This window comes from Triticum aestivum, chromosome 1D (genome assembly GCF_018294505.1).
Source record: "Triticum aestivum cultivar Chinese Spring chromosome 1D, IWGSC CS RefSeq v2.1, whole genome shotgun sequence".
Lineage (NCBI taxonomy): Eukaryota > Viridiplantae > Streptophyta > Magnoliopsida > Poales > Poaceae > Triticum > Triticum aestivum.
The window spans coordinates 335,203,118-335,212,586 of record NC_057796.1 but is presented as its reverse complement, the minus strand read 5'-3'; positions in this window follow the sequence as shown (position 1 = coordinate 335,212,586).

The window sequence follows — 9,469 nt, the reverse complement described above, 5'->3', positions numbered from 1 at the left end:
GTTAGGTATGAGTATAATTTCTTGCTCATGGTTCCCGATTAGTAGTTAAATATATAATTAAGTAAATGATATTTGTTCCACATAACATATGAGCTGTCAAAGATCCATTACATATATAATTGTAAACTCTAACTTTCCTAGTCATAATATATGTTGCGTTGTTGTATCAAAAGAGTTATCATATTTTTTTCCCTTTTTTATGATATTATTTGTACATTTAGTGAAGCCACGGCATATGGATACACAGCCTATCCTATAGTATTTATGTAAGTGATCCCATTTTAATGTACATCATCAAATGCATGTAACCCTTTCACTTTTCACTTTCCATTATATGCAAGCCCTCCACATAATCAAGCACATGCAATCCCTCCCACATCATCAATTTTTATTTCATTTTTCAGCAACAAATAATCGAACTTCAATGTCCACTTTCTACCACATGCAAGTCTCCACATTGTCAAACACATGCAAGTCCTCCATATCATCGATTTCCTTTTTAATTTTCAACAAAAAAGAACTTGAATGTCACAAGGCAATATAACATGCATACATCCTTCAATTACCTGTATATTTTTCACCGTTCATATGGCATGAATGTGGTGCAGTATTACTCATATATTTTAATTTATTTATTGATAATTTATTGCTATAAATTTCCGCAACAACGCGCGGGGTATTATGTAATTGTATATGAATGTGGTCGTATGGGCATGATCTTCTTTGCAGAGCACCATAATAGGTATAGAGATCAGTATGGACATTGTTCGACGTTTGACGTGTACAAAGCCCGACCTTATAGATTTTAGTCAGTATGGAAAATCAGATAAGACACAGAAAAATCAGGAAATGTAATATAAATCTTCCATCTGATCATCTGAAGTTGAGGTTTTAGGTGAGACTAAAGACACATTTTAAAATGCTGACTACTAATATTTACAAATCAATGAGAAAATGCGAAACATGCTTCCACAATATAAACAAAATCCGATTTCGTAAATATACTGTAATACAAACTAATAGGTTGTATTGAGAAAAAGTACTATATTATTCAAAATTTTGTTGACTTTAAGTCTCACGACCAAATCGTAGCAGTCAAGGGACAAAAACATAATTTTGCTTTAATCAAATCTGAGGGACTTTATAGAAACTTATGCATTGATCTGTCTAATTTATGTGTTTCCTCTAGTGCCTATTAAGAAATACAACCTATATGCTCAACTGTAATACAAACTAATAGGTTGTATTGAGAAAATGTACTATATTATTCAAAATTTTGTTGTTTTGAGTCTCACAACCAAATCGTGTCAGCAGTCAAGGGACAAAAACATAATTTTGCTTTAATCAAATCTGAGGGACTTTGCAGAAACTTACGCGTTGGTCTGTCTAATTTATGTGTTTCCTTTTGCAGATCATTCAGAAATAACTTATACTATTGTTGAGAAAAATCTTTGGAATCGCAAAAAATATACTGAATCTAGGGGCTCATTTGACTCACAGCATTCCAAAAACGCTGAAATAGAGAATGTAGGATTGTGACGACATGTCCACTTATATCTTGCATGATTGAAATTGCCCCAATGATTGAATTTACATCGTCAGAGAAACAAAGGATGATCCCAAGAAGTTCGAGTCAATTAAAAAATTCTTATGAAAAGTGTAGTACGAATGTACAATCATTAGGAAAAGTTTCTATGGGTATAGTCCTACAAAACCAAACAACCTCATAGAAAATAAATTCTAAATCCCTAAAAAATATATAAAAATTCCAGTCCTCCATAATTGTATGATTACCTAGACTACTCACTACACACTAAAAACCTGTAGAAGCATCTTACCACTTTGTTAGAGCAACTCCAACGGGCCGACCCAAACGGACGGCGATTTCGTCCGTTTTTTGTCCGTTTGGGTCGGCCGCCCGCCCTGCGTCCGCCCTCTTTTAGATTTGGGTCGGCAGCGCGTTCAACGCGCCGACCCATATGTGCCGGCGTGGCCGGCTGGCCGCCTAATATTTACATTGATTTGCATTCAAACATATTGTCAATAACATAGTTTTATCGAATAAAAATATTATAGTTTTACAAGCCGGATACAAATAAAAATGTGTCACATAGTCTTTCAAACGAATAAAAAAAGATACATCTATTGGTTGCCAACATGAGCCCACATATGCTCAACCAAATCATTTTGCAGTTGCACGTGAGTTTCCCAATCACGCATGTCTTCATAAAATTGGGTGAACTGTTCAAATGTTGCCGCTACTCTATGCTCAGGCACAACATTCTCACCCTGAAACTGAAACCCTTGATTGTACAGACGTTCCGGGCGCTCGTCTTCTACGATTATATTGTGCATGATCACACAAGCAGTCATCACCTCCCATAGTTTATGCGTGCTCCAGATATTAGCAGGATACCGAACGATGCCCCATCGAGATTGCAAAACACCAAAGGCACGCTCGACATCCTTCCTGGCACTCTCTTGCTCCTGGGCAAATCTTTTCCTCTTCTCTCTGACAGGGTTGGGTATTGTCTTGACAATAGTGGTCCACTGAGGACCGTCACCCAGGTAGTATCCTTTGTCGTAGTTGTGTCCGTTGATAGTAAAGTTCACCGGTGGGCTGTTGCCTTCGGCAAGCCTAGCAAACACCGGCGAGCGCTGAAGCACGTTGATATCATTGTGTGATCCAGCATGCCAAAGAATGAGTGCCAGATCCAGAGATCTTGGGACGACACGGCCTCTAATATGACAGTGCAAGCCCTGACATGTCCCTTATACTGCCCTTGCCAAGCAGAAGGACGGTTCTTCCACTCCCAGTGCATTCAATCTATGCTGCCAAGCATCCCTGGAAAGCCCCTTCTGGCATTCGTCGCCAACAAACGGGCTGTATCTTCAGCTGTCGGCTCTCTCAAATACTCAGGGCCAAACACAGCAATAACAGCCTTGCAGAATTTATACAGGGACTCTAGGCATGTAGACTCACTCATACGGACGTACTCGTCAATGAGATCACCGGGCACTCCGTATGCAAGCATTCGGATGGCGGCAGTGCATTTCTGATAAGAGGAGAAACCGATCTTGCCGACGGCACCTCTTTGCACTCGAAATAGTCATCATAGCCGACCACCCCCTCTCTAATACGGTTGAAAAGATGCCTACTCATACGGAAACGGCGGCGGAATTTTTGATGTTTGAACAATGGATTTGTTGTATCAAAGTAGTCATTCCAAAGAAGGAAATGCCCGCTCTCTCGGTTGCGATTCAACGCCGGAAGGTGGCCCAAAATGGAGCCACGAAACAACGGCCGATGGCTGTTGAGGTGGTGATGGACCAACACGGCAGCCAATATCTCCTCCTCGTCGTCGGACGACGAATTGTCGGAGTCGCAAAGGAAATTGTGGAAAAAGAACTCATCGGCGGAGTCCATTTTCGTACCTTGGCAAACCGTCGAACAGCTTGCGGGCGTCGAAGAAGGAGACGGCCGGCGAGGGGAGTCGCGGCGTGCACGGACCAGCTAGCTGCCCTGCCGACGTCCGACGAGTGGGCCGGCGTCCAACGAGCGTGCCGGTGAGGATCTGGCCGGGGCGGCGAGGCGGCCTCTTGGTCGCGAGCGGCTGTGCGGTTGGGGGAGTGGCGGTGGGAAACAGTTTGCTCCCCGGCGGCAAGACGGCGGTGGCGGGGCAACGGGGGGAATGAGCGGCGTTGTTGGGCGGATGTGGAGGCGGCGGCGGCTGGCAGAGTCGCCGGCAAAAAAGGGCGGCGGCGTCGATGACAAAGGAGGCGGGCGAGGGTTGTTGTTGGCTGGGGGATGGGGGAGGCCAATAAGCCACCGACCAGCGGGCCCGGGGAGAGGAGAAGGCGAGCGTGCGCGCGTCCGTCGCATGTCCGCGCCGACGCAAATCTGGCTCAAAAAATAGGCCGGGAATGGGTCGTCCGCGGATGAAAAGCGGACGCGCGTCCGTTTGGGTCAGCGCGTTGGGCCGACTTTTCTGTCGGCGCCGACCAAACGGACGGCGCCGGGCGAAATGGGTCGCCCCATTAGAGTTTCTCTTACCGCTGGACCTTCAGATAAATTACGTCACTAGCATTTTACCGAAGTATACCCTGTAGGTTCCAGGCCCAATACGACCTCATTCAGTTTGCAGGAGAAAATTCTTACCAAAGTTTTCACTTTAGGTTTCAGACCGTGCAACTAGGCAAATGACTGATCCCAAGTTTGCTGTTAAAATGAAATTCACATAGCGAAGACTACTCTTTTTTTTTGAGAAACCTGAATAATAATTACTCAGGATGGGTGCTACACTCCTTAAGCATCATTGCACGCAGTCTTTCTGGAACTCCGCCGACAATATGCAGATCTCCCACCTTCCTTGCTTCTGTGGCTAGTTCATGCGCTAGTTTGTTGCACTCCCGCCCAGCAAAAGATAGTTTGTGCGACGCAAACTGGCACAGGGTCGCCTTGATGTCCTGAATCACAGCATAGCAGGGAGACAGGCTAGGACCAGCAGCTGACAGTTCCTTGATAACTGATCGGCAGTCCAGTTCCACCTCTACAGGACCTGTATATATTGACGCCAACGTTTGCAGCCCACACAGGGCGGCCTTGGCCTCCGCCTCTTCCACACTATTCGATGTGAGCATCTGTTTCCCTATGCACAACATGATCTGCCCCCTGTAGTTCCTAGCAAGAGCTCCCGCCCAACAATTTCCTGTGTCAGGCAAGTAGGACGCATCGGAGTTAATTTTGATGGTTCCTTCTGTCGGAGCAGACCACTGTCTACACTCCGATGCGGTAGCATGCGGCATTTTAATGGCCAGGGGCCATAGATCCTTTCCTGACTCAGAGCCTTGTGTCAAGGATGCCCTTGCCATGTCGTCCTCATAGTGCTGGAGTAGGAAGCTCTTCTCTCACCATAAAGTCCAACTCCACATGGCTCTCGAGGTCATCCTGCGCTTGGACATGGCACAAGAAATTCGGGCCTTGAGCAACGACGAGCAAGATATAAGGAAACAGCTCAAGCGGAAGGTTGTCGCTCTGGCTGTCCTAGAGCGAGCTAGAAAAAAGCAATCCTCAAGGATAACCTTGCTTAAAGAGGGAGATGCTAATACGCGTTTTTTCCATCTCCGAATCAATCGGCGGAGACGGAAAAACTTTATCCATCGTCTCCGGCACAACCAAGGATGGGTTACCAATCATGATGACAAGAAAGCCATTGTCCATGAGCACTTCTCCACGGTCATTCGTAAGGGGCAGGCACGGTCAAAAGATTTCAACTGGGAGGCCATTCCAACCCAGCCATGTGACCTTGTGGATCTGGACCTGCCATTCACTGAAGAGGAAACTAAAGCGGCTATTTTCTCCCTACCAAGTGACAAGGCACCCGGACCGGATGGCTTCACCGGTATTTTTTTCAAGGAATGTTGGGACATCATCAAGCAGGATCTGATGGCTGTTGTCAATGGCTTCTCCAACCTGCGCGCCTCCAGCTTCACATGGCTCAACTCAGCGAACATCGCCCTTATCCCAAAAAAAGACGGCGCCGAGGACATTTCGGATTTCAGACCAATTAGCCTCATTAATGCGGTTGCCAAAATCATCGCTAAAATGATGGCCTCTCGCTTAGCCCCTCACATGCCCAACCTAGTATCCAATGCACAAAGTGCTTTCATCAAAAAGAGAAGCATCCACGACAACTTTATGTATGTCAGAAACTTGGCCAGACGCTTTCACCGCACGAAATCCCCTACCCTCCTTTTCAAGCTCGATATCAAAAAGGCCTTCGATTCGGTTAGATGGAACTATTTAATGGATTTGCTTCGACACCTGGGCTTCCCAAGTCACTTCCGTGATTGGATTTCGACGCTCCTCTCCACAGCCTCCTCCCGTGTGCTACTTAACGGCATTCCCGGCGACCCGATCAGACATGGACAAGGCCTTCGGCAAGGGGACCCGCTCTCGCCGCTCCTCTTTGTCCTTGCTATTGACCCCCTACACCACATACTTGCCAAAGCCACGGCCCAAGGGAGCTTGCATCCGCTCAGAGGAAGACCGATCCGTGCGTCCTTGTACGCCGATGATGCTGCCATCTTCGTTGCACCCATTAAAAGTGATATTCAATTCTTGGCGTCGACATTGGCCTCTTTTGGGGAGGTCACTGGCTTGGTCACCAATTGTGCAAAGAGTCTCGTTGCGCCTATCCGTTGCGAGGGCATCAACCTTCAGGATGTTCTACATGACTTTCCAGCAGTTTGCTCCGGCTTCCCAGTGCGATATTTGGGGCTGCCCCTCTCAGTTAGAAGACTCAAAAGGATACATTTCCAATATTTAGAGGACAAGGTCGCCGGCAAGCTCCCGCCATGGGCGGCCAAGCACGTGGCCACCCCTGGTCGTATTGTCCTCGTCAAGGCGGTGCTCACGGCCATTGCAATCTACCATCTGACGCCCCTTGATTTACCGGTGGAGGTGAGGAAGAAGATTGATAGTTTGAGACGTGCATATCTGTGGGCAGGTTGTGACAAGGTCACGGGAGGAAAATGCAAAGTTAATTGGGAACTTGTGTGTAAGCGAAGGATTTATGGTGGGCTAGGAGTGCTCAACCTCGAGAATTTTGCAACCGCCTTGCGTCTTCGTTGGCTTTGGTATGAATGGGCAGATCCCCCTAAGCTTTGGCTAGGCACTGGAACACCATGTACTGACAAGGACAGAGACATTTTTGCGGCTGCCACCATGGTTCACATCGGAGACGGTTGCAGCGCGAGCTTCTGGAACTCCTCTTGGCTGGATGGGATCAGGCCGAAAGACATTGCACCCGCTCTCTACGACATCTCTAAGAAAAAGACGTGCACAGTCCAAAAGGCACTCCTGAACAATTTCTGGGTCAGCCAAATAAACACCCAGCACGGCCTATCCTTGGGGCACATCCAGGAGTTCGCCCTCCTTTGGGAAAGGGTGTCTACGATCAACCTTGTTGCGGGTGTCCGTGATACTATCCTATGGAAGCTCACTACAAGTGGCGAGTATTCCTCTTCTTCGGCCTACATGGCGCAGTTCGAGGGCCATCTCAGGAGCAACATGAACATGTCCGTTTAGAAAGCTTGGGCTCCTCCTAAGTGCAAGTTTTTTGCTTGGCTCGTCATCCAGAATCGTGTTTGGACAGCGGACAGGCTGCAGCGTCGGGGCTGGCCCAATTGTGGGCTTTGCCCTTTATGCAAGCAAGTTACTGAATCTACACCACATCTCCTATTCCAATGCAGATTTTCCCAATGCGTTTGGGCTAATGTGGCTTCATGGATCGGCATAAACAGTGCTATCACTGCGGGCTGGCGTTACGAAATTTCTGTAAAGGAATGGTGGTTCAAGACTATTCTAGATAGGGGGCCCCCGAGGAAGGCTCTGGCCTCCATGCTCATGCTTGTTTCCTGGGAACTCTGGAATGAGCGCAATGCAAGAGTTTTTAGGAATGTCGCTACCACGGTGACCATGGTCACTGCTAGGATAAAGGAGGAGGCTCGTATTTGGGCGCTTGCAGGCGCTAGACACCTCTGTAATGTAATGCCGCGAGAGTAGACTCCATTCTCCCGCCTTGCGGGTTCCTGTTAAAACTTCTCTCTTAACCAATGAAAATGGCAAATCTTTTGCCTTGTTTCAAAAAAAATACTGCAGTAGGAACATAACAGATTTTTTAATGGTCTCTCTCCCGTTCCCATGCACAATATCATCACGCAAATGCCAGCTTCTCCAAAGCATCATGAGAATTCTTGCTCTAACTTCTTCAGTTTCAGGGCATAGTAACATCTGAAGCCAATCCGGACCCGTACGGCAGAATGCAACCTCAGGAGGAAGGTCCCAAACTTTCCTTAGCGCCTCTCTCAGGGCTATGCTTTTTGTGCATTTCAGTACGGCATGGAACTCATCCTCCTCATCGACGCCACATATATTACAAATAGCATCTAACTCAAGTGTTCTTCTGAATTTATTCCTTTTTGTTGCAAGTGAGTTAGTTGCAACCCTCCATCCAAATATTTTGACTTTCGGTGGGACTTTTGCCTTCCATATGCTGTCCCAGATGCTCCGGTCCTGCACCTCACCTGAAGAGCTCGAGGGTTCTTGTGCAGCATGTGTTTTTAGCGAGGCAGCTAGCTTATATGCACTTCTCACCGAAAACACTCCATTTCTCTCATGGTGCCAGGCGATATGATCCTTTGTGTCCGTACTAGGGATGTTAATCTTTATAATTTCCTCCGCATCAAAACTATGAAAAATCTGCCGAATAAGCTTTGTATCCCATTCCTTCCTGTCCGAGTGCATTAACTGGTTCACCCATCTCAATCTCGATCGCCTAATGAAGGCTGCCGTCCGAAGGCCCTCTTTCCGAGGGATCCACTGGTCCCTTTGTATTTGTATGTTCTTTCCATCTCCTACTCTCCAAATTATGCCCTTCTTGAGGAGTTCAAGCGCTGCTTCTATACCCCTCCAGACTGGAGACGCATCCGCTGCAAAGACAGTGTCAATCAAATTCCCGTGTGGGTAGTACTTAGATTTAATTACCCTTGCACACAGGCTGTCCAGGTTCTGCAGCAGTCTCCACCCTTGTTTAGCAAGAAGGGGTAAGTTAAATAGGTGCCTATCTCTGAAACCAATGCCTCCTGCTCGCTTGGGTCTCGTCATGTGATCCCACGACATCCAGTAAACTTTTCTATGTCCAACCTCGTCCCCCCACCAGAAGTCTCTCACCATTTTCTCATATTTCTCACAGAACCCTTTGGACAGGAGGAAAACGCCCATGGTAAAGCAAGGGAGAGACTGCACCACAGATTTGACATGCACTTCCTTTGCCGCGTATGACATAAATTTTTCAAAGTAGTCATTGCATCTCTTCCCACACTTATCCGTAATTGGCTGAAAGTTTTCATCCTTCATTCTCCCTTCCGGTGTTGGCAATCCCAAGTACTTACTTTCAAAAGTTGATGCCACAACTCCCAGGCAGTTTTTGATTTGGTTTCTGACCTCTTCCGGGCAAGCTTCACTAAATAACAGCGAACATTTGCTCTCGCTCAGCAGTTGTCCGGTGCACTTCTGGAAAGTGGACAGCACCTTCTTGATAGTCCTGGCTTGCTCAAGAGTAGCCTTGAAGAACAGCAAACTGTCATCCGCAAACAGAAGGTTCGATATGCCTGGGCTGTTTCTAGCAATTTTAATAGGGCTCAGGTTTCCAGACTCAATCTCCTTGTTTATGAGGCCGACCAGGCTATCCGCAACAAAGAGAAACAAGTACGGGCTTAATGGGTCACCCTGCCGCAATCCCCTAGACGGGATGAACGGTGACAGCAATTCACCATTGCATCTCACCGAATATCTAACTGATCTGACACATTGCATTACCCAATTAATCCACTTTTGATCAAAACCTGTCTTCCGAAGGACCCCCTCAAGAAAGTTCCAATCGACCCTATCATAGGCCTTGGCCAA